Source organism: Drosophila miranda, chromosome XR (genome assembly GCF_003369915.1).
Source record: "Drosophila miranda strain MSH22 chromosome XR, D.miranda_PacBio2.1, whole genome shotgun sequence".
Taxonomy (NCBI): Eukaryota; Metazoa; Arthropoda; class Insecta; order Diptera; family Drosophilidae; genus Drosophila; species Drosophila miranda.
In genome coordinates, this window is record NC_046674.1 from 37,959,592 (window position 1) to 37,984,908 (window position 25,317).

The 25,317-nt window shown below is 47.3% G+C and overlaps 1 long non-coding RNA gene across 1 annotated transcript; it reads right to left on the reverse strand.

Annotated features, from left to right (window-relative positions):
* Positions 1-3,045: 3,045 nt before the first annotated feature.
* LOC117186328 lies at positions 3,046-18,092 on the reverse strand. Its single transcript, XR_004471433.1, has 3 exons — positions 17,872-18,092; positions 3,251-3,427; positions 3,046-3,184 (listed from the first exon to the last, which is right to left on the reverse strand). It is a non-coding gene; the product is annotated as an uncharacterized LOC117186328 (long non-coding RNA).
* Positions 18,093-25,317: the final 7,225 nt, after the last annotated feature.

The following is a 25,317-nucleotide window of genomic DNA, read 5'->3' on the forward strand; positions in this document are numbered from 1 at the left end:
ACGGTCAAGTGGAGCGCAGAAACTGGAGCTGTTACTGGTCCCGGCTAGTCACGTGTCCCCCTCTTAATGAATCTTGTAAGAAGAAGAAGAACTGTTTTGTGTTGTGTTGAATGTGTTTGAAGATTGAGTGTCTTAGGTGTCGATCGAATATACATGTATGTTATTATTTATTTATTTATTCAAATATTTAATTGCATATATCTCGATAACGGCGCTAGTTAGCGCAATATTTATATCGGTATTTATTTATTTATTTATCGGAGTATTTATTGGTCCGAAGCGTGGTGTTATTTATTCTTACTAGTTATTTCTTTGGGTATTTATTTCTATATTTATTTATATTATCTTAGTTTAGGAGTTTCCCTTTTTTTTTTGTAATATTGGTGTTGCTCGGTGCAGATGCCACAAGAAGGGGGTAGTCGACAGTGTCATACGCGATCACGCGTAAACAAAACAGTGGACCAGATAGGAGAAGTGTCAGGGGCGATGTTTGATCAAGATCGGGAGGAACTTGGAGCTGTGGGTGGGTTGCCAAGAACACCGGTCCAGGCCAGGTCAGAAGAATGGCCAATATCCGATCCTACACCCACGCTTGCTTCCGAACTGGCATCAGCAGTCAGCGTATCGTTGGCTCAGGCTCATGCGACACACAGGGCAGCGAACACTGACTCGATTAGTCGGGTGTTGCAGGAGGAGTTGCGTAAGGGGTTTATCGAGATGATGCACCAACTCAACGAGGTACTCCAGCCGGTTAGACAGCTGCAGCAGCAGAAGGAACCGCAGCGGGAGGAGGTTCACCACGAGCAGGAGTATCGAGGAGCAATCCCGAAAAGGAAGCCGTCTAGCACGACTGATGCGCCGATTCCGCCACCAAAACCATTTTTGGCTCGCTCGGGGCGAGGTGGTATTGGTCCGGAACCGTCTTCAGGTGTAGGACCGACCGCATCCAGTGAGCAGCATCAACGGGGTGGGCATCAAGCGCGAAATTGGCGAAACCCGATAGCACTCAGACACTCGGGTCAGGGTCGTGGCGAGGGTAGGAGAGCTGGTGGGATTCCTCGAGAAGATCCGCATCCAAATCCCCCGGGTTATAGACCTTGGCCACGGTGGGGCCGAGTCGAAAAATGGGACGTGACGTTCGACGGAGACAGCAACAAAATGATAGTCGAGGATTTTGTGTTCCGAATTGAATTCCTACAAGCCCAATGCCGCTGTCAGTGGGATGAAGTTCTAAAGGGATTTCATCACCTGGTTACAGGAAACGCGCGGGAATGGTACTGGCAGTACATCCGTGATCATGGCGGTGGTGTTTGGCAGGAACTAAGGGGCGAGTTCGACCGCATGAGAGAACTGCGAGAAAGAATGCAGCGGTCAAACGAGAGTGTGGAAGACTTTTTCCATGTCATGAGAAAGCTCGCGTCGAGGTTGGAGATGCCACCACCTGAAAAGGAGATGGTAAAAATCGTCAAAAAGGCACTCACAGATGAGATAGCGAGTTTCGTCTACGGCTTACGGGTTTATTCCTTAGACCAACTGCGGGATGAGTGCGTGGAAATAGAGGCACATCTGAAGAGGAAGGCTCGATCTTCGTGGCGAGGAGCCCCAAAGCCACAAACTATGGTCGCGGGGCGAATGCGAACGTCAGCGAGGTCGCGCAGGATCGGTCGATTAGCGATGAAGAGGCAGAGGTCATTGAGGAAGCGCAAGTGACACAGCGTGTTCCACAGAAGTTGATTTGCTGGAACTGCGGGCAGACCGATCATGGCTTTAGGGACTGTATGGCATCGGAGAGGCGAATTTTCTGCTACCGGTGTGGAAAGCCCGATGCATATTGTCCAACCTGTCCGAATTGCGCGGGAAACGTGAAGAGGGGTGCTATCCAAGCAGGCGAGTCACGCTCACAGAAGGGGCCTGCGCAGAGAAAGTAGAAGAAAATAAAAATGAATTAGATAGACGTAAATTGCATGCTAGGTTAAGGAACTTATCATATAAAGAGCGCTTAAGAAATTATTTAGAAACCAGAAATAGAATATTTTCTGAACTACGAGGGGATGGTATGCGAGCACTGTCGGTGCGGGTGAGAAAGGCGAGATCCCGGTTTAAGCAAAGGCGAGCTATGAGGAGGCAGGTGATTGCTTCAGTAAAGCGTTGTTGCAAGAAAGACCCGAGAGTTTTCGCAGAAATCTCGATAATGGGCGAGTCCGTGCGAGGCCTGTTGGATTCAGGCGGTACACACAGCATGCTAGGGTGAAATGGTCAGGAATTCCTGGAGAAGCTGGGCGTGGAGGCTCGTCGATATTCTTCTATAGTGAAGGTAGCGAATGGGGAAGATCGCGCAATCGTTGGCCGAGTAGAATTACCGGTGAAATACAAGGGAGAGGTAAAAAGATTAACGTTTTTCGTATGCCCTTTCTTGGAACAGGAAATTTACTTGGGGGTAGACTTTTGGCGGGTATTCTCATTGGCTCCTGAGGTGATGGGAGAAGGTCCAGTAGGGGCATCTCACAGATTAGTGGAAGAAGTGCTGGCTGATCAAGTCGCTCACTATGTGGAAGGCCCGGAGAAGGACATAGTGCAGGAAGAATGGGAGTTGTCAGAAGAGCAAAAGGCAGCCTTGGATCAGGAGAAGGCAGAGTTTCTGACTTTCGAAGCCGTAGGCCTGGGGAGGACGTCGAGAGAGACTCACAAAATTCAGGAAGTGGTGTGTGGTGAGGTGGACAAAATGTTGGCTTTGGGAGTCATCGAGTACAGTGATAGTCCGTGGAGCAACCGTACCACCGTGGTGCGAAGGCCGGGCAAAAATCTTTTCTGTCTCGATGCCCGAAAGCTCAACAAAGTAACCATCATGGACGCTTACCCACTTCCTAGCATCGAGGGGATTTTGTCGCGTCTCGATCAGACGATATATATCTCCAGCGTCGACTTAAAATTCGCTTTTTGGCAAATCGAGCTGGACGAGCAGAGTCGACCATATACGGCGTTCACGGTGCCGGGACGGCCTCTTTACCAGTTCCGTATGATGCCCTTTGGCCTCTGCAACGCCGCACAACGCCTATGTAGACTGGTCGATAAGGTGATTCCGGTTGAGATGCGTTCAAACGTCTATGCGTATCTCGACGACTTGCTGATTATAGCTGAGGACTTCCAAACGCATGTGAAGGTTCTGCGACAGGTTGCCGAGCGTCTACGAGAAGCAAATTTAATGATAGGGCTAAGCAAATCTAGTTTTTGCTATAAAAACATTAAATACCTGGGATTTATAGTGGGAGGAGGAGCGCTGAAGATGGATCCGGATCGTGTGTCGGCCATTTTGCGCATTCCCGAGCCGCGATCTGTTCGAGAATTGCGGAGTTTCCTGGGAACTGCGGGCTGGTACCGGTGCTTTATGAAAAACTATGCTGAGATGGCCGGTCCGCTCACAGACGCCCTGAAAAAGTCGGGAAATGGAAAGTTTGACGGAGTAAATTGACGGAGGAGGCAAAACGAGCCATGGGGGAGCTAAAAGCTGCACTCACCTTGGCACCAGTCCTGGTACACGCGGATTTCAACCGGCACTTCTACATACAGTGCGACGCCTCACATTATGGGGTAGGAGCCGTACTCTTCCAACGGGATGACGAGCAGAACGAGAGGCACATAGCGTTTTTCTCTGCCAAACTGAATTGCCACCAAAAAAACTACTCGGTGACAGAGAAGGAGTGTCTGGCAGCCCTCATGGCGATCCTTAAGTTCCGTCCGTACGTAGAGCTTATGCCGTTTACAGTCATAACTGACCACGCCAGTCTCAAATGGCTCATGACCATGAAGAACCTGGATGGTCGCTTAGCTCGTTGGTCCCTTCAACTGCAGGCCTTCGATTTCGGCATAGAACACCGGAAAGGAGCGGACAATGTAGTGGCAGATACATTGTCGCGCAGTATTGAAGAGCTGGAAGTGGATCCGAGTAGTATCCTGGGTTTTGAAACGGTGGAGTTTGAATCTGGAGAATATCAGGAGTTAAGGAAGGAAATAACAGAGAACCAAGACCGCTTACCTGATCTCCAGATTGTTGACGGCATGATATTCAAGCGCATGCGCTTTGAACGATTGGATGATCAACTGGAGGGCGCCGTCTGGAAATTGTGGGTTCCGAGTTCGCTGACGGCCGCGTTGATAGACAAAGCACATTCGGAAGAGAAGACAGCGCACGGAGGAATCGCGAAAACCTTGCACTTATTGCGTAGGCAGTTTTACTGGCCGAACATGGCGATAGAGGTGCGGGATTATATCCGACGGTGCACCGTGTGCAAGGAGTCGAAAGCGCCGAATTATCGGATGCAGGTCGGGATGGGGCAAGAAGTGGTCACTGAGCGCCCGTTCCAAAAACTTTATATTGATTTTTTGGGCAAATATCCGCGGTCAAAGAACGGTCAGGCGTGGATATTTATTGTAGTTGACCAGTTCTCTAAGTTCACATTCCTAAAGACCACGACCAAGGCCACAGCAAAGGAAGTTGTAAGATTCCTCGTTCACGAGGTGTTTTACAAGTTTGGAGTGCCGGAGATGATTCACTCGGACAATGGGGCTCACTTCGTCTCGAAAACTTTTAAGGAGATGACCGATGCATTCGGAGTCACTCATATGAGGACGCCAGTGTATTCTCCGCAGAGTAACGCAGCCGAACGCGTGAATCGCACAGTACTCAGTGCGATTCGGGCGTATCTGGAAGACGATCACCGGGACTGGGATGTGCATCTGCCGGGAGAGGATTCGCGCTAGCTTACATCAGGCATACGAGCGTAGTAGGGTAAGGTACAACCAGCGAGCTCGGGTGTTTTACGCGAGGCCGGGACAAGAGGTATTTCGCCGAAATTTTGTCCTTAGTGACTTCGGAAAAGGCTTTAATGCCAAGTTCGCGCGCAAATTCATCCGATGCCGGGTAGTGAAGCCAGTAGGAGAGAACGCGTATGCTCTGGAGGACCTTAACGGCCGTCCCATAGGAGTGTACCACGCCAAAGACCTGAGAATGTAGTGTGGTGTGGGTGTGGCCTACGTTGGGCGCGGCAGAAGAATGCAGGGCACGCCGGCGTGTGCTCAATAGTGTTCCGGAATCCGGTGGGCATGCCCACGCGTATGTTGTCCCCCATGGGACTGACGACATACTCGTGGTGGTGTTCCAGTCCCACCTGAACGATAGGTGGCCAGGGCTGAGGGCGACGCGCCATCTAGCGGAAGTCCAGGGAGGCTCGATGGTGTATGGGGACATCGGGGGGAGCTGGAGCCGTACTGGGGATATAAGAAAGAGAATAGGATTAGTTATATGTATTAGTAAGGGGAAAAAGGGATAAATAGGAGTGAAAATATTAGAAAACGTGGATTGGATTATGGAAATCGTGGAGCGTGGACGGAAGAGTAACGTCGAAATTTGAAATTTTGTGCTTAAAACAGAAAGTTTGAAGTGAGTACAGGAAAAAGCGGGCGAGAAAATAGGTTGTAATGCAGAAAATTTTACTCACAGCCGGCAAGGAATATAGCCACCAGAACCGGGCCGGAAGGTTTCCTGGAGAGGAACACTGGAGTTCGAGAAAGTCGACTGCAGAGAAGAAGACTGTCCAACGTGAACCTGAGTGAGTTCGTTCCAGTTGCGCGTGGGTGAGCCAAGTAGCGCGGGACGTGTGAAGGGGGAGGGTGAAAGAGGACGATTTAGCTGCCAGGGCGATTCTAGCCACACCCCACGATCGTTGCATCGCCTTCCAGTGCGTGCCACACGTGTGGTCTCATTCACCACGTAAAAACCCCGAAACCCTATTCACACACACACACGCGCACACGTATACACGGACCTATATAAATTTAGGGCTGACCGGCCACGGCCAGCGACCGCCCGCGTCGTTTGAACTTAAAGGAAAAAAAAACATAATCCGCACTCCAAAAACCGTTCCACATTAAATGTTATTTTGTTCTGTGTGTTGTCCTTTATTTAGTATTTAGTATTAGCTTAAACCGTTTAACGTAAAATCTTGGCTATTGAACTAAATATGTAAAAAACGCCAACACCTTTCACGAACCGAAATCTGCGATCAGCTGTTCAGTGCCAGAAGATTAACCCTTAGTGGGTGACGCGGGGGTCCCATCAGTCCACCGTATTTGGTCGAGCGATTTGTGGAAAAATATTGTTTATTGTTTATGTCCCGGGGACCCTTAACAAGAGCTCTTGGTAGGTTAAGTCTCCGTAGGGGCCCGAGTTAATTTAACTCCCGTAAAACTGGATCCACTCATCTACACATGTTCCATTAAGTATGGGTTAGGGTATCCCTGTTGATTGAACGAAATTTCAGCAGTTATTTCCTTGTTTGCCTTTGTGTCGAACGTTTTGGTGTTTCTTTGTGGTTAGTGATAATTTTGAGCATAGCTATTTATTAATGAGAAAGATAATATTGTCAATTTATAATTATTAAAGCTTGGATATATACTGAAGCGTGATGCCGTAAATTTAAAATAGAGGGAGGACGCGTGGCGTACGCCATGGATTAGGCCAGCCGTTACCGTTCCAGCAGAGGGTGGCCAAAATGAACGTTGTGTTTGGTCACAGGTAGGGCGGGCGCGCGAAGTGATAACACCCAAAGCTTCACCCACTTGATAGCCGTCTGTTTATGATTTTCTTTGTCTTTAGGTTGTTGTTAGTTTTGATGTCCCGAGAAGTAGTATGTCTCCTTTTTGTCTACATTTGGCGGGCAAGGGGAACAACCCAGCCCTGGGGTCGCAGAGCAAAGAGTAAAAAGTTTTTCCGTACTGATTCTATACGGTCCTGGTGTACTTTGTACTGAGGGCACCATACACAGCACCCGTATTCGAAGATCGGACGAACAAGCGAGGTATAGAGAGTCTTTGTTATCGGCGGGATAGTCAAATTCCTTTGACCACCTCTTTATAAACCCATGCACGCCCATGGCCTTATTTACCATGGTGGAAATGTATTCAGAAAACTTTAACTTTGGATCTAACATAACACCAAGATCATCCACCAGGGTAATTCTCTCAAGAGAACCACCAAATAGGGTATAGGGAGCAAACAAGGGGCTAGAACGATGAAATGTCATAACTTTGCATTTCGAGGCAGTAAGGTGTTACAAGCGGATTGCAAGCGAGAATGAAATGAAATGTCCTTATACTGGACACACAGTTTAACATCATCCGCATACATAAGTTCTCGAGAGTATGTTAGACCGAAGGCAGGTGATTAATATAGAGTGGGAAGAGTAAGGGGCCTAGATGCCTGCCCTGTGGAACTCCCGAAGAAACCTTTTCTGGTGAAGCGAGGGAGTTTTTGAAGAGGAGTCCTTGAGACCTGGAACAAAGATAGCTAGAAATCCATCTCAGGAGGTCGGGCGGAAACCCTAAAAGGTCAAGTTTATGCGCTAAAAGGGAATGGTTTACAGAGTCGAATGCTTTACTAAAATCGGTGTAAATAACATCCGTCTGTAAGTTACCTTGAAAGCCTTTAATAATGAAAGAGGTAAACTCTAACAAGTTCGTGGTGGTTGATCGCCGCCTTATAAATCCATGCTGAGTTGGAGATATAAGTGACTTTCAGAGATGTTGCAAGTGCGCAGTTAAAACCTTCTCAAACAGCGGATAACTTTGCTATACCTCTATAATTATTTGCGTCAGACTTGCTACCTTTTTTATGGAGAGGACTTATAAACGATTCCTTCCAGATCGGGGGGAAGCAAAAAGAATCGATGGACAGGGTGAATAATTTAAGCAAGGGTCCACACAGAGCCTCGGCGCAGTACCTAAGTACACAACCTGGAGCCCCGTCTGGACCCGGTGAAAACACCGGCTTAACTAGTCGAAGATCATGAAGTAAAGAATATTCATTTAACAAGATACTGAAAATGCCGTTCGACCTCGGTAAGCCGTATGGGTACGGATGACCAGACTAGCTTTCCTCAGAATAGGTCGTTTGGAAAAATTGGGCGATAAGATCGGCAATTGCCTGATCAGTATTTGCCGACGTATTACAAAATGATAGCGAGGATGGGTGTGCGGACGTTCTCTAGGGTCCTGAGAAAAACGTATCCTGCATCGAGATAGGTAGTTCCTATATCATTGTGAACTAAGAACTGAAAAGTTTGACCGAGCTGTTACATAGCGAGAGTGAGAAGTAGGAGAACCAACTTCTTGAAATTTTTTATAAAGTCTTGATTTTAAGTTTTTTAGACTGGATAGCTCTTTGGTTAACCAAGGGGGTTTTCCAGATTTAATCGGACAAGAAAGCGGGACACAAGAATCAAAAAATGTGCCAAGAGCATTGTAAAAAATGTTGTGCCTTTTATAACATCAGTGCACAAGTACAAAGCTTAATTGTAAGCTTCGCAAACTCGGCTTTACGAGAGCCGATCCAATACAGTTGGTCCTATATCTAGCGACACTTCGAAAGTAGGATGGTAGGCGTCTTCAGGTATAGTGAGCGGAAAGGCTCGGGTTAACAACTCTAAGGTCGGATCCGATACAAAGCACAGATCGAGCAATCGACCCAAGGAACCGCCAGCAGAGATATGTTGTCCACCAGCGGAGATAAGCTGTCCGCCAGCGGAGAAAAGTTGTCCACCAGCGGCGATAAGATGCTCGCCAGCGGAGATAAGTTGTCCACCACCTGACCGTTCTCTTTCGTAGTGACCAGACGTGTTTTTGTTTTGCGCTCCGCTTCTTTTCCATTTATTTTGCAAATACAGCCGGTGTTTTTTAAAATAAACCTTGATAAAATCCCCACTTAACCTACAGTAAAAAATCTGTTCTTTAACGCGAGTGCATGCCTATGCCATCTTAATTTTTATACCCGATACTCAAAATGAGTATTGGGGTATATTAGATTTGTGGTAAAAGTGGATGTGTGTAACGTCCAGAAGGAATCGTTTCCGACCCCATAAAGTATATATATTCTTGATCAGCATCAATAGCCGAGTCGATTGAGCCCTGTCTGTCTGTCCGTCTGTCCGTCCGTCCGTCCGTCCGTCCGTCCGTCCGTCCGTCCGTCCGTCCCCTTCAGCGCCTAGTGCTCAAAGACTATAAGATCTAGAGCAACGATGTTTTGGATCCAGACTTCTGTGATATGTCACTGCTACAAAAATATTTCAAAACTTCGCCCCGCCCACTTCCGCCCCCACAAAGGACGAAAATCTGTGGAATCCACATTTTTAAAGATACGATAAAATCAAAAACGCAGAATCGTAGAGGATGACTATATGTTCTAAAGTGTAAAATCTCAACCAGATCGTATAATTATTATAGCCAGAATCAAGAAAACAATTTCATTCTTTCTCGCTCTGTCTCTCTCTAACACACAGGTTTCATGGTCGGCTTTGCCAATTGCAAAATATGAGTTCAAGGATCTCAGAACCTATAAGAGCCAGAGCAACCAAATTTGGTATCCACACTCCTGTGATATCGGACCTTGACCGTTTCGTGTCCAAATTTCGCCACACCCCCTTCCGCCCCCGCAAAGGACGAAAATCTGGGGCATCCACAAATCTCAGAGACTATTAAGGCTAGAGTAACCAAATTTGGTATCCGCACTTCTGTTAGATCTCACTATAAAACGTATATCTCAGAATTTCGCCCCACCCCCTTCCGCCCCCACAAAAGACGAAAATCTGTTGCATCCACAATATTGCACATTCGAGAAAACTAAAAACGCAGAATCATAGATAATGACCATATCTATCAGATTGCTGAATCTGGATCAGATATGATCATTTTTATAGCCAAAAGGAACAAATCAATTTGCACTGGCTACGCAGCCCCCGACGTCACGCTCAGACTGATTTTCTGTCTCTCTCGCACGCACTCCTTGTCGTGTCGTTTAATATTAGCGGCGTCTGCCGGAGGAGAGCCATACTGACTTAGTATCGGGTATAACTGTAGAGTTGCGGTCTCCGCAGCAACTCACAACGTTCCCCCTCGTTTTTGATCTAAATTCTGTGCGTAAAGTACGCTCAAGCTGAGTTTAGCCCGCTCTTATCCCGTAGCCTTTGCTGTAGCTATCACTCTCTCCCTATTATCTCTCCCTATTATCTCTCCCTAACTCAAACAACTGTTCTTTCTCTCTCGCTCTTTAAACTTTCTGAGCAATAGCGCTCTCTGTTTAGTAGCTCTCGCTATAACCGCTCTCCAACCTGCTCTCTTTTTTTACTAATTCAGCTTTGAGCGTTGTCTGAAACATTATTCTGTTACCAATTTGTTTGACATTTTTTGGTGCACACTTTTAAATAAATAAATAATAAAAATGGAATACGCTGTGGTCTTCGCCAAAAAAACTTGTAAGAAGCAGAACACCCACGATCAGCCGAATGTCCCCTGCTGGCTCTGCGACAGCATAGTGCACGCAAAATGCGCTGGATTTTCTGGCCTCGTGAGTTAGGCTATAGCCAAACGTAATGGGTTGCATTACAGTTGCCAGGCATGCCGTGCGGTGGAGAATGATATGGTGGCTTTTATGAGGCAGCCGCGGATGGGCTTTAAGGAGCTGACCGTAGGCTTTAAAAAGCAGTACGATCGGCTCCTAGCCATGGAGTCTATATTTGGCAGTCTGCAACTGCTGAATGAGTCTCCGAGGCGTAAAAGGGTCACTCCGCGGGATCTGCAAGTGCCAACCGTCACTCAGCCGTTCGCCACCGAAAAACTAACCCCGACCACTCCCGGTGTGCAGCTGTTGATCTGCGACAGCTGCTGGCGATGCAGATTTGGTAGCCGAATTCATCGCTTCGGAGAACGTGCAGCCAAGTACGTCTGCAGCGTCCGTGTCCGTGGTGTCCGCAAGTTCGCTAGTTGTCCCGTCTATCCCGATCCCACCAGTAAATATACGTTACGGACCTCCGGATATTGCTACCACAGGTACTAGGCCTGTGGTGACTAAACTACTGGTGGGAGTCCCACCAGTTCACGGCTGGCCCCTGACCTCACATCTAATGATGTAATTGCTTTTATTCAAAGCAAAATAAAAGCCGTGTGTTTAAAGGTGGAAAAGTTTAACTTCTCTTATGCCAGGGAGATAGCCTCGTTTAAGATAAACATCACCCCAACTCAATTTGACACCATTTGGTCTGCCAAATTTTGGCCGGAGCATTTGGTGTTGAAGGAGTTTAAGGCTAAGAAGAAGAGTAGTGCCAGCCTCAACTTCAACCTCATCTTCCTCTTCCTCATCTTCCCGTCCTGCTTCCACCCTTCAAAAAAACTAACTTCTCTTTTAGTAACTTATCAGAATGTTAGAGGCTTACGAGTAAGCTCAGCATTCTTTTCCGGGATAGTGTTGCATTTGCTTCCCATGTTATTGTGTTTACTGAAACCTGGTTAAAGCCGGACATTCTTAGTTCCGAGGTTTTTGCAGGTCGGTACACAACTTTTAGAAAGGACCATTCGTCTCGACGTGCAGGAGGGGTTCTGATTGCAGTGGACTCTAACTTCACGTCGGAACACTTCACAGTCCAAGTTCAACAGGAACTGGAATTCCTGTGTGTAAAACTGATTCTTCCCGCATTCGCTATATTCATTACTTGCTCGTATATTCCACCTGAAATTTTAGAATAGTTTTTCTAAATAACGATACCGAAACAACTTGGGTGACTGCAATTTTGTATTTTAATACGACGAAAAAAAAGGAGTGCGTGCGTTCGATTTCATGGATTTTTCTCGACTTCCTTCTTATATATTAAAACAATTTCTTCTGTGCCTACCTTACCTACGGTTGCAAAGTGGGGCGAATTCGCCAAGAGCGAGAGAGCGAGCTTTTATTGCGCTCCCGCTTTGCCCTATCCTAACTTACACTAGACTTCATGAAATACTATCCTAATAACAATTATTATTTTCCAAATGGCGCTACACCGGACCCGTTGAAGGCCTGGAAGGCTTCAAACCATTGGCAGAAGCGCCAATTTGTGGATTGGCCTCCTGAACGTGGCTCCGCTGCTCGTCCTTAGGTCGACCACTCTGACCCTTCCGTCCTGCCCGGCGGTTGTTCCGACCACCCTTCCGAGGAGCCACTGTTGAGGGGGCAGGTTGTCCTCGGCGACGATTACGAGGTCGCCTTCCTTTATGTTTGGCTCCTCCTGGTGCCACTTGCATCTTATTTGTAATCCCAGCACATACTCCCGGGACCATCGCTGCCAGAACATTTGCCTGGCTGACGAGACAAGCCGCCATCGCTTTAAGCAGCTCAGACCCTCCTGGTCCGGGGTCCTGGGTGCTGGGGGTGCGATGAGCGGCCCGCCTGTCAGCAGGTGCCCGGGAGTCAGCGCGTCTCCGTCGCTTGGGTCTGGGCTTAGGGGTCCTAGCGGGCGCGAGTTGAGTACCGCCTCGATCCCGACCAGCACGGTCTCCAGCTCCTCTGCGGTGAGGAGAGCGCTTCCGACTGCCCGTAGGAGTAGGCCCTTGGCAGACTTCACACCGGCCTCCCAAAGTCCGCCCATTTGCGGTGCTCGAGGCGGTATGAAGGCAAACTCGCACCCGCTTCTTGACGCAAATTCGCGTATCGCGTCCGCTTCCGCCTCTATCTTCCTCCGCAGTTCGCTGAAGTGGCGACTTGCTCCGACGAAATTTGTCGCGTTGTCGCAGTTCACGCGTTGCGGACATCCTCGACGACCGACGAACCTTTGGAATGCCAACAAGAAGGAATTAGTCGTCAAATCGGAGACAATTTCTAAATGAACCGCCTTGGACGCAAAACAGACAAATAACGCTATGTAGGACTTATAAGGGGGCCTTCCACGAATTTTCAGAGTCGTATAGACTGGGCCACAAAAATCAACGCCACATACTGAAAATGGGCGGAGAGCACGGAGCCGGTCTGCGGGTAAGTTGCCAATCATTTGGGTCTGGAGTAGCGGCTTGCATTTAAAGCAACGAATACACGACCTAACTGTCGCCCTACAGACCGCCTGAGCATTCACTATCCAAATGCGCTGTCTAAGGATACTCACGAGTGCTCGTGGGCCGGCATGAAAACTCGTTTGATGCAGATAGCGAACGTACTGCACAAACTGCGAGCGTTTTGTCAATAACAAGGGAAACTTGGCATTATATGACATAGGAGCGTTAACTAGTCGCCCCCCAACTCGCAACAACGAAAAAGAGCACCATGTCCCAGCCTCTTCATGGATGAAGGGATTCAATCGCTTAGAGCGATTTATTTTTTCCTTTTTATGGTGCTACTGTTTGATATCTTTGGCATGGAATTTGTCGATCAGACGTCCTTGCAGATCCTCTAGCTCGTAATAGGCTTGACCCAACCGTCGCCTTACCCGGGACTTCACAAAAACAGGAGCCAACTTGGCATTAAATCCTTTCACGAAATTACACTGCTGGAAATTTCGACGGTAAACCTCCTGCCCCACTCTGAATGATACCTCCTTAATTCGAAAGTTATACGTCTTTTCATTTCGTTCATGCTGCGCTTTCATTGCCTCCTTTGCGGTGCCACGCATCAGATCAAATGAGTCGTCCCTAGGAAAATGCACCCAGCGGTCTTCCAACATCTCTAGCTGCCTCAACAGCTGATACGCCAAGAAACGCCAACTGGTATGGACTCGCCTTAACGGCACTGTGCACAGCCGATCTTAACGCACAGGCTACACTGCTGAGCTGCTCATCCCAGTTACCTTGGTCAGGATTTATGTAGGCTTTGACTGCTGCCAAGATAGATCTGTTAACTCGCTCGGACGCGTTAGCTTGCGGAGCGTTAACGGCGGTGTAAGCGTGCTCTATGCCATAATTCTGAAGCAAGGAGTTGAATGCATGGGACTTAAATTGGACGCCGTTGTCCGAGACTAGCTTTTCTGGCACTCCAAAGCAGTGAAACAATTGTTCCTCAGGGTATGGTACGATTGCATCGGCGGTTAATTTTCTTACGGGTTTAATAAACGGAAATTTGGAAAAATGATCTAACACCACAAATATCCCGACATTCCCACTACGACTTCTAGGATACGGTCCCAGAAAATCTACGTAGAGCTTCTGAAAGAACCGTTCGGTTTCCCCCGTTTTTGCGAGTGGCGGTCTCAAAGGTCTATTCGGATGCTTAGTACATTTGCAAATTTCACACCTGTTTATGAACTCTTTGACATCTTTTAACAACGTAGGCCAATAATAGTAGCGTCGAACCTTTTCGAGCGTTTTATTTATGCCTCCGTGTGCAGATAGTGCGTGCTCGTGGGCCATTTTTAGGACCGAATCGATGAGCCCTTTGGGAATCCAAATTTTCCAACAGAGTTCATCTGCTACCCTTTCACCTGTTGCGTGCTCGGTGCGACGATATATATGCCTGCCTACCACCTTTACATCTGGCATCTGAGCCTGATTACTCGCTACTTTATCCCTAAGGGCAACGTAATCCGTCGAACTAAAGTGCTCCTAATCCAAATCGATCCTTTCTCCTGGTTCGATTTCTGACAAATCTGGGGAAAAGACCCGAGACAAGGCGTCTGGAACGATGTTTCGAACCCCTTTTCGGTGGCTAATATTAAAGGAATACCCCTGAAGCTTCAAAGCCCATCTGCTACTCAAATCTGACTGGGACATCAGCCACTTCAAGGAGGCATGGTTATCACCGTAAATTGATGTCCCTCTACATAAGCGCGAAATTTCTTGATGCGCAGAATGGCAGTTAAATATTCCTTTTCCGTCACCGAGTAAGCACGTTGACACTTATTCAATTTTCGTGACATAAACGCAATTGGTACTTCATCGCCCTCTTCGTTTATTTGCATCAGTACCCCTCCTACTCCTGAGTGACTAGCGTCGCAGTGGATAAAGAAAGGCTTTTCAAAATTCGGTGTGTGTAAGACAGGCGCTTCACACATAGAGTTCTTCAGAGCTGTAAAGGCCGCCTCTGCTTCTTCGGACCAAATGAACTGGCGTTTCTGCTTTAGGGCGTCCGTCAGAGGCGACGCAATAGCCGCAAAATTCTTTAAAAATTTGTGGTACCATCCCGTCATTCCCAAGAATCGACGCAACTGTTTCACCGACTTCGGAGCAGGATATTCCTTAATGGCCTCTATTTTGTCCAAGTCCATGCCTATAATACCGTGACCCACTACATGTCCCAGATAGCGGACCTCAGGCACACAGAACTTGCTCTTCTGTATATTAATTGTAAGCCCCGCTGCAGACAGCTTTTCTGCCAATACTTTTAACACACTCAGATTCCTTTCAAAGGTGTCTGACACTATAAGCAGGTCATCCAAGTATATAAACATTTCGTTTCGAAGATTGGCTGGAATAATGCGGTCCATAAGTTTGAACATAGTAGACGGCGCATTGGTAAGCCCAAACGGCATAACTTTGAACTGGTAAAGCGGCCGTCCAAGCACTGTGAATGCTGTTTTATCCCTAGAACCTTCTTCAAGCGGTATTTGCCAGTAGGCATCTTTCAGGTCGAGGCTAGTTATGTATTCTGCCTTTGGTAACCGACTCAAAATCCCATCTATGAGCGGCATGGGATACGCGTCCTTCCGAGTCACCTCGTTCACCTTGCGGCTGTCTATACAAAGACGAACCTTCTCCGGCTTCCGGACGAGTACTACCGGACAAGACCACGCACTGTTGGATTCTTCGATAACCCCTAGCGCTAACATGCGATCCAACTCCTCATACATTAATTTCTCGATAGCTGGGGACACTGCATAGTGTCGTTGTCTTGTGGGCTTTGCCTCTCCTACATCTATTACATGGGACAACAACGTGGTCTTTCCTAAACCATTATCCGCGAAAGACGGAAGACACTGAATGGTTCTATTCAGTTGTTCTCGTTGCACCTCCGATAAAGGACGTTGGTTTTCTGGCTTCCCCACCTCATCGCAATGGTCCACCGTGTCATTCGCAGTTCCTTGTGGATACAAATCGGCTGGCAATAGGCCAAATTCGGTCCAAAAGTTAATGCCTAGATACAGAGGTAACAGACCTGGTAACACCTCTATAGCCCACTTCCGCTTTAAGCTTCCCAACCACTCTCTGAGACTGCCCACCCGCTGTCCGAACTGTGGAAGCCATGGGCTTAAAGTGAAATTGGCTTCCAAGCAGCTCGCAGGCCAAATCTCCACCAATGCAACTAATAGATGCCCCTGTATCCAGCAATCCAACAAGCTTCCTGTCTAATAATGTGACTTCTGCATATGGCCTGAGATCTTCTGATATTATTGACGATACCAGAGCTTGTTTCTCTAACCTTAGATTTTTGACAAATTCTTCCCGAAGTACTTTCGCTCGTGCCTTCCGTGTAGACACCCTATCCTTTTGATCTTCCTGTGTTATTTTCTTATTAACTATGGTAAAATTATTATTTACTATTGGAATTGGGAATTGCGTTGCAGCTTCTATCGGCGCTACTCGGTGTTCGTCGCTTTGGACGCGGATGGTCTGCGTGCACTTTTCAAGGGTGCACGCACTTGGATGTTTTTTGTTGCTTGGCATTTTTGGCACGACGGCTTGTAAGTGTCAGGCTGGCCACACCCATAGCAAAAAACTACTCGCTCTGCTATGCAATCCTGGTAGCGATGACCATTACGACGGCAGTTCCAACAGACTAAGTTGAACGCAGCTATCTCCTCACCACTTTCGTCTGACTCCTCTTGCACTGGGCTTTCTACCGCGTGAACTAACCGTCTTGGTGCTGGACGTGGTCTTGCCGCCGGATCTTTACCAACAGTTTGCATTAACAGTTCCCGAATCTTCACCAAGTGTCTTAACTGTGCTAAAGATCTTTTCATATAGGAGTTCATGCTGTATCTCCGGCAATAAATTGGATCGGAGTGACTCCATCAGGGAACATTCTGACAAGGGCGTTGCCAGTGTATCTGCCAATCGGACAATCGCTTCGTAGAACTCATCAAATGATTCGTTCTCCTTCTGCTTCCTTCGGTCTATTGCAGCTCGAATGTTGACGTCTGTCCACTCATCCTTGAATCGTACTAACAGTGAAGATTTAAGGTCGGCCCAAACGACCGTCCTAACACTTATGGTAGCGCCAATACCAGTCACTGGCACTACCCTCAAAGAGATTGCTCACGTATCTCGAAAGCAACTCGAAATTCCCGTCCAATGTTTGGATTGTGAGCGCTTCTACCCGATAAATGAAATCGTCGACGGAAATTCCAGCCCGACCAGAAAACGTAAGCTTCCAATTGACTAAAATTTGACTAACCCGCTCTGGTCGAATATCCACACTCATGGGGGAGTTCCTGCTGGCTGTTTCGAAAACCTGATCGGGCAAGGGTGTCGGCCGTTGTGCTCAGCATCTCGGTTTGTGTCAACGAGGCTTCAGCCATGGCTTCGGCTATCATTCGCTGAAGCTCGTTACTAGGCGAAGGAGCTACCACCACTTGCGGACCAGCTTCCCTAGTTTGCGGCTGATTGGCCGAAGCAGACGTCGGAGCTCCCTGTGGAGCCCCCACATGGGCTTTACTCCTCGTATGAGGCATTATTGGTACCAATGAAGTTCCAACGGCGTCCCCAGCTGTTCCGTCTAATACATTCAACGTCTATGACTGAAAAGACGTTTTGCAGACAGGACAAACCTTCTTATATCCCACTCGTGTGCCAAAACAGGCCCTATGGAAAGTGTGACCACAAGGCGTGGTAAGGAGTTGAGCCAAATATTCCACCTGAGCCTGGCAGATCAAACAAACCCTTTCTTGTAATTCTTCGTCTGCTAAATTCACGCAACTGCCAAATACGGGCATTGTTTCATACGAGTTTCATACCGGCGCTTTATGAAAAACTATGCTGAGATGGCCGGTCCGCTCACAGACGCCCTGAAAAAGTCGGGAAATGGAAAGTTTGACGGAGTAAATTGACGGAGGAGGCAAAACGAGCCATGGGGGAGCTAAAAGCTGTACTCACCTCGGCACCAGTCCTGGTACACGCGGATTTCAAGCGGCACTTCTACATACAGTGCGACGGCTCACATTATGGGGTAGGAGCCGTACTCTTCCAACGGGATGACGAGCAGAACGAGAGGCCCATAGCGTTTTTCTCTGCCAAACTGAATTGCCACCAAAAAAACTACTCGGTGACAGAGAAGGAGTGTCTGGCAGCCCTCATGGCGATCCTTAAGTTCCGTCCGTACGTAGAGCTTATGCCGTTTACAGTCATAACTGACCACGCCAGTCTCAAATGGCTCATGACCATGAAGAACCTGGATGGTCGCTTAGCTCGTTGGTCCCTTCAACTGCAGGCCTTCGATTTCGGCATAGAACACCGGAAAGGAGCGGACAATGTAGTGGCAGATACATTGTCGCGCAGTATTGAAGAGCTGGAAGTGGATCCGAGTAGTATCCTGGGTTTTGAAACGGTGGAGTTTGAATCTGGAGAATATCAGGAGTTAAGGAAGGAAATAACAGAGAACCAAGACCGCTTACCTGATCTCCAGATTGTTGACGGCATGATATTCAAGCGCATGCGCTTTGAACGATTGGATGATCAACTGGAGGGCGCCGTCTGAAAATTGTGGGTTCCGAGTTCGCTGACGGCCGCGTTGATAGACAAAGCACATTCGGAAGAGAAGACAGCGCACGGAGGAATCGCGAAAACCTTGCACTTATTGCGTAGGCAGTTTTACTGGCCGAACATGGCGATAGAGGTGCGGGATTATATCCGACGGTGCACCGTGTGCAAGGAGTCGAAAGCGCCGAATTATCGGATGCAGGTCGGGATGGGGCAAGAAGTGGTCACTGAGCGCCCGTTCCAAAAACTTTATATTGATTTTTTGGGCAAATATCCGCGGTCAAAGAACGGTCAGGCGTGGATATTTATTGTAGTTGACCAGTTCTCTAAGTTCACATTCCTAAAGACCACGACCAAGGCCACAGAAAAGGAAGTTGTAAGATTCCTCGTTCACGAGGTGTTTTACAAGTTTGGAGTGCCGGAGATGATTCACTCGGACAATGGGGCTCACTTCGTCTCGAAAACTTTTAAGGAGATGACCGATGCATTCGGAGTCACTCATATGAGGACGCCAGTGTATTCTCCGCAGAGAAACGCAGCCGAACGCGTGAATCGCACAGTACTCAGTGCGATTCGGGCGTATCTGGAAGACGATCACCGGGACTGGGATGTGCATCTGCCGGGAGAGGATTCGCGCTAGCTTACATCAGGCATACGAGCGTAGTAGGGTAAGGTAAGGTACGCGAGGCCGGGACAAGAGGTATTTCGCCGAAATTTTGTCCTTAGTGACTTCGGAAAAGGCTTTAATGCCAAGTTCGCGCGCAAATTCATCCGATGCCGGGTAGTGAAGCCAGTAGGAGAGAACGCGTATGCTCTGGAGGACCTTAACGGCCGTCCCATAGGAGTGTACCACGCCAAAGACCTGAGAATGTAGTGTGGTGTGGGTGTGGCCTACGTTGGGCGCGGCAGAAGAATGCAGGGCACGCCGGCGTGTGCTCAATAGTGTTCCGGAATCCGGTGGGCATGCCCACGCGTATGTTGTCCCCCATGGGACTGACGACATACTCGTGGTGGTGTTCCAGTCCCACCTGAACGATAGGTGGCCAGGGCTGAGGGCGACGCGCCATCTAGCGGAAGTCCAGGGAGGCTCGATGGTGTATGGGGACATCGGGGGGAGCTGGAGCCGTACTGGGGATATAAGAAAGAGAATAGGATTAGTTATATGTATTAGTAAGGGGAAAAAAGGATAAATAGGAGTGAAAATATTAGAAAACGTGGATTGGATTATGGAAATCGTGGAGCGTGGACGGAAGAGTAACGTCGAAATTTGTAATTTTGTGCTTAAAACAGAAAGTTTGAAGTGAGTACAGGAAAAAGCGGGCGAGAAAATAGGTTGTAATGCAGAAAATTTTACTCACAGCCGGCAAGGAATATAGCCACCAGAACCGGGCCGGAAGGTTTCCTGGAGAGGAACACTGGAGTTCGAGAAAGTCGACTGCAGAGAAGAAGACTGTCCAACGTGAACCTGAGTGAGTTCGTTCCAGTTGCGCGTGGGTGAGCCAAGTAGCGCGGGACGTGTGAAGGGGGAGGGGGAAAGAGGACGATTTAGCTGCCAGGGCGATTCTAGCCACACCGCACGATCGTTGCATCGCCTTCCAGTGCGTGCCACACGTGTGGTCTCATTCACCACGTAAAAACCCCGAAATCCTATTCACACACACACACGCGCACACGTATACACGGACCTATATAAATTTAGGGCTGACCGGCCACGGCCAGCGATCGCCCGCGTCGTTTGAACTTAAAGGAAAAAAAAACATAATCCGCACTCCAAAAACCGTTCCACATTAAATGTTATTTTGTTCTGTGTGTTGTCCTTTATTTAGTATTTAGTATTAGCTTAAACCGTTTAACGTAAAATCTTGGCTATTGAACTAAATATGTAAAAAACGCCAACACCTTTCACGAACCGAAATCTGCGATCAGCTGTTCAGTGCCAGAAGATTAACCCTTAGTGGGTGACGCGGGGGTCCCATCAGTCCACCGTATTTGGTCGAGCGATTTGTGGAAAAATATTGTTTATTGTTTATGTCCCGGGGACCCTTAACAAGAGCTCTTGGTAGGTTAAGTCTCCGTAGGGGCCCGAGTTAATTTAACTCCCGTAAAACTGGATCCACTCATCTACACATGTTCCATTAAGTATGGGTTAGGGTATCCCTGTTGATTGAACGAAATTTCAGCAGTTATTTCCTTGTTTGCCTTTGTGTCGAACGTTTTGGTGTTTCTTTGTGGTTAGTGATAATTTTTAGCATAGCTATTTATTAATGAGAAAGATAATATTGTCAATTTATAATTATTAAAGCTTGGATATATACTGAAGCGTGATGCCGTAAATTTAAAATAGAGGGAGGACGCGTGGCGTACGCCATGGATTAGGCCAGCCGTTACCGTTCCAGCAGAGGGTGGCCAAAATGAACGTTGTGTTTGGTCACAGGTAGGGCGGGCGCGCGAAGTGATAACACCCAAGCTTCACACACTTGATAGCCGTCTGTTTATGATTTTCTTTGTCTTTAGGTTGTTGTTAGTTTTGATGTCCCGAGAAGTAGTATGTCTCCTTTTTGTGTACATTTGGCGGGCAAGGGGAACAACCCAGCCCTGGGGTCGACAGCTAGCCGGTATTGCCCTCTGGGAAACAAGCCAAGTGTAACATAATTCGATCTACAAAGTGGAAGGAACAACGGTATAAGATTTCTAGTAAATCTAATAGGAATCGTGAAGTTTATGCGGCTCAACAGATCAGGGCTGTCTATGTCACCCCTGATCAAGTCGTGCATAAAAATCACACCAAGCATTTTTCTACGGTTAACTAAGGAAGGGAGGTTTACTAATAGCAGTCTACTAGAGTAAGATGGGAGTCTCACACCTTCATCCCAGTTAAGGCCCCGCAGAGCAAAGAGTAAAAAGTTTTTCCGTACTGATTCTATACGGTCCTGGTGTACTTTGTACTGAGGGCACCATACACAGCACCCGTATTCGAAGATCGGATGAACAAGCGAGGTGTAGAGAGTCTTTGTTATCGGCGGGATCGTCAAATTCCTTTGACCACCTCTTTATAAACCCAAGCACGCCCATGGCCTTATTTACCATGGTGGAAATGTATTCAGAAAACTTTAACTTTGGATCTAACATAACACCAATATCATCCACCAGGGTAATTCTCTCAAGAGAACCACCAAATAGGGTATAGGGAGCCAACAAAGGGCTAGAACGATGAAATGTCATAACTTTGCATTTCGAGGCAGTAAGGTGTTACAAGCGAATTGCAAGCGAGAATGAAATGAAATGTTCTTATACTGGACACACAGTTTAACATCATCCGCATACATAAGTTCTCGAGAGTATGTTAGACCGAAGGCAGGTGATTAATAAAGAGTGGGAAGAGTAAGGGGCCTAGATGCCTGCCCTGTGGAACTCCCGAAGAAACCTTTTCTGGTGAAGCGAGGGAGTTTTTGAAGAGGAGTCCTTGAGACCTGGAACAAAGATAGCTAGAAATCCATCTCAGGAGGTCGGGCGGAAACCCTAAAAGGTCAAGTTTATGCGCTAAAAGGGAATGGTTTACAGAGTCGAATGCTTTACTAAAATCGGTGTAAATAACATCCGTCTGTAAGTTACCTTGAAAGCCTTTAATAATGAAAGAGGTAAACTCTAACAAGTTCGTGGTGGTTGATCGCCACCTTATAAATCCATGCTGAGTTGGAGATATAAGTGACTTGCAGAGATGTTGCAAGTGCGCAGTTAAAACCTTCTCAAACAGCGGACTTGCTACTCTTTTATGGAGAGGACTTATAAACGATTCCTTCCAGATCGGGGGGAAGCAAAAAGAATCGATGGACAGGGTGAATAATTTAAGCAAGGGTCCACACAGAGCCTCGGCGCAGTACCTAAGTACACAACCTGGAGCCCCGTCTGGACCCGGTGAAAACACCGGCTTAACTAGTCGAAGATCATGAAGTAAAAAACATTTATTTAACAAGATACTGAAAATGCCGTTCGACCTCGGTAAGCCGTATGGGTACGGATGACCAGACTAGCTTTCCTCAGAATAGGTCGTTTGGAAAAATTGGGCGATAAGATCGGCAATTGCCTGATCAATATTTGCCGACGTATTACAAAATGATAGCGAGGATGGGTGTGCGGGCGTTCTACGCTTACTGTTTACGAAGCAGTAAAACTGTTTAGGGTCCTGAGAAAAACGTATCCTGCATCGAGATAGGTAGTTCCTATATCATTGTGAACTAAGAACTGAAAAGTTTGACCGAGCTGTTACATAGCGAGAGTGAGAAGTAGGAGAACCAACTTCTTGAAATTTTTTATAAAGTCTTGATTTTAAGTTTTTTAGACTGGATAGCTCTTTGGTTAACCAAGGGGGTTTTCCAGATTTAATCGGACAAGAAAGCGGGACACAAGAATCAAAAAATGTGCCAAGAGCATTGTAAAAAATGTTGTGCCTTTTATAACATCAGTGCACAAGTACAAAGCTTAATTGTAAGCTTCGCAAACTCGGCTTTACGAAAGCCGATCCAATACAGTTGGTCCTATATCTAGCGACACTTTGAAAGTAGGATGGTAGGCGTCTTCAGGTATAGTGAGCGGAAAGGCTCGGGTTAACAACACTAAGGTCGGATCCGATACAAAGCACAGATCGAGCAATCGACCCAAGGAACCGCCAGCAGAGATATGTTGTCCACCAGCGGAGATAAGCTGTCCGCCAGCGGAGAAAAGTTGTCCACCAGCGGCGATAAGATGCTCGCCAGCGGAGATAAGTTGTCCACCACCTGACCGTTCTCTTTCGTAGTGACCAGACGTGTTTTTGTTTTGCGCTCCGCTTCTTTTCCATTTATTTTGCAAATACAGCCGGTGTTTTTTAAAATAAACCTTGATAAAATCCCCACTTAACCTACAGTAAAAAATTTGTTCTTTAGCGCGAGTGCATGCCTATGCCATCTTAATTTTTGATCTAAATTCTGTGCGTAAAGTACGCTCAAGCTGAGTTTAGCCCGCTCTTATCCCGTAGCCTGTGCTGTAGCTATCACTCTCTCCCTATTAGCTCTCCCTAACTCAAACAACTGTTCTTTCTCTCTCGCTCTTTAAACTTTCTGAGCAATAGCGCTCTCTGTTTAGTAGCTCTCGCTATAACCGCTCTCCAACCTGCTCTCTTTTTTTACTAATTCAGCTTTGAGCGTTGTCTGAAACATTATTCTGTTACCAATTTGTTTGACATTTTTTGGTGCACATTTTTAAATAAATAAATAATAAAAATGGAATACGCTGTGGTCTTCGCCAAAAAAACTTGTAAGAAGCAGAACACCCACGATCAGCCGAATGTCCCCTGCTGGCTCTGCGACAGCATAGTGCACGCAAAATGCGCTGGATTTTCTGGCCTCGTGAGTGAGGCTATAGCCAAACGGAATGGGTTGCATTACAGTTGCCAGGCATGCCGTGCGGTGGAGAATGATATGGTGGCTTTTATGAGGCAGCCGCGGATGGGCTTTAAGGAGCTGACCGTAGGCTTAAAAGGGTCACTCCGCGGGATCTGCAAGTGCCAACCGTCACTCAGCCGTTCGCCGCCGAAAAACTAACCCCGACCACTCCCGGTGTGCAGCTGTTGATCTCGTTTGCCACTCCAAGGGCAACGACAGCTGCTGGCGATGCAGATTTGGTAGCCGAATTCATCGCTTCGGAGAACGTGCAGCCAAGTACGTCTGCAGCGTCCGTGTCCGTGGTGTCCGCAAGTTCGCTAGTTGTCCCGTCTATCCCGATCCCACCAGTGAATATACGTTACGGACCTCCGGATATTGCTACCACAGGTACTAGGCCTGTGGTGACTAAACTACTGGTGGGAGTCCCACCAGTTCACGGCTGGCCCCTGACCTCACATCTAATGATGTAATTGCTTTTATTCAAAGCAAAATAAAAGCCGTGTGTTTAAAGGTGGAAAAGTTTAACTTCTCTTATGCCAGGGAGATAGCCTCGTTTAAGATAAACATCACCCCAACTCAATTTGACACCATTTGGTCTGCCAAATTTTGGCCGGAGCATTTGGTGTTGAAGGAGTTTAAGGCTAAGAAGAAGAGTAGTGCCAGCCTCAACTTCAACCTCATCTTCCTCTTCCTCATCTTCCCGTTCTGCTTCCACCCTTCAAAAAAACTAACTTCTCTTTTAGTAACTTATCAGAATGTTAGAGGCTTACGAGTAAGCTCAGCATTCTTTTCCGGGATAGTGTTGCATTTGCTTCCCATGTTATTGTGTTTACTGAAACCTGGTTAAAGCCGGACATTCTTAGTTCCGAGGTTTTTGCAGGTCGGTACACAACTTTTAGAAAGGACCATTCGTCTCGACGTGCAGGAGGGGTTCTGATTGCAGTGGACTCTAACTTCACGTCGGAACACTTCACAGTAAAAGTTCAACAGGAACTGGAATTCCTGTGTGTAAAACTGATTTTTCCCGCATTCGCTATATTCATTTCTTGCTCGTATATTAAACCTGAAATTTTAGAATAGTTTTTCTAAATAACGATACCGAAACAACTTGGGTGACTGCAATTTTGTATTTTAATACGACGAAAAAAAAGGAGTGCGTGCGTTCGATTTCATGGATTTTTCTCGACTTCCTTCATATATTAAAACAATTTCTTCTGTGCCTACCTTACCTACGGTGGCAAAGCGGGGCGAATTCGCCAAGAGCGAGAGAGCGAGCTTTTATTGCGCTCCCGCTTTGCCCTATCCTAACTTACACTAGACTTCATGAAATACTATCCTAATAACAATTATTATTTTCCAAATGGCGCTCCACCGGCCCCGTTGAAGGCCTGGAAGGCTTCAAACCATTGGCAGAAGCGACAAT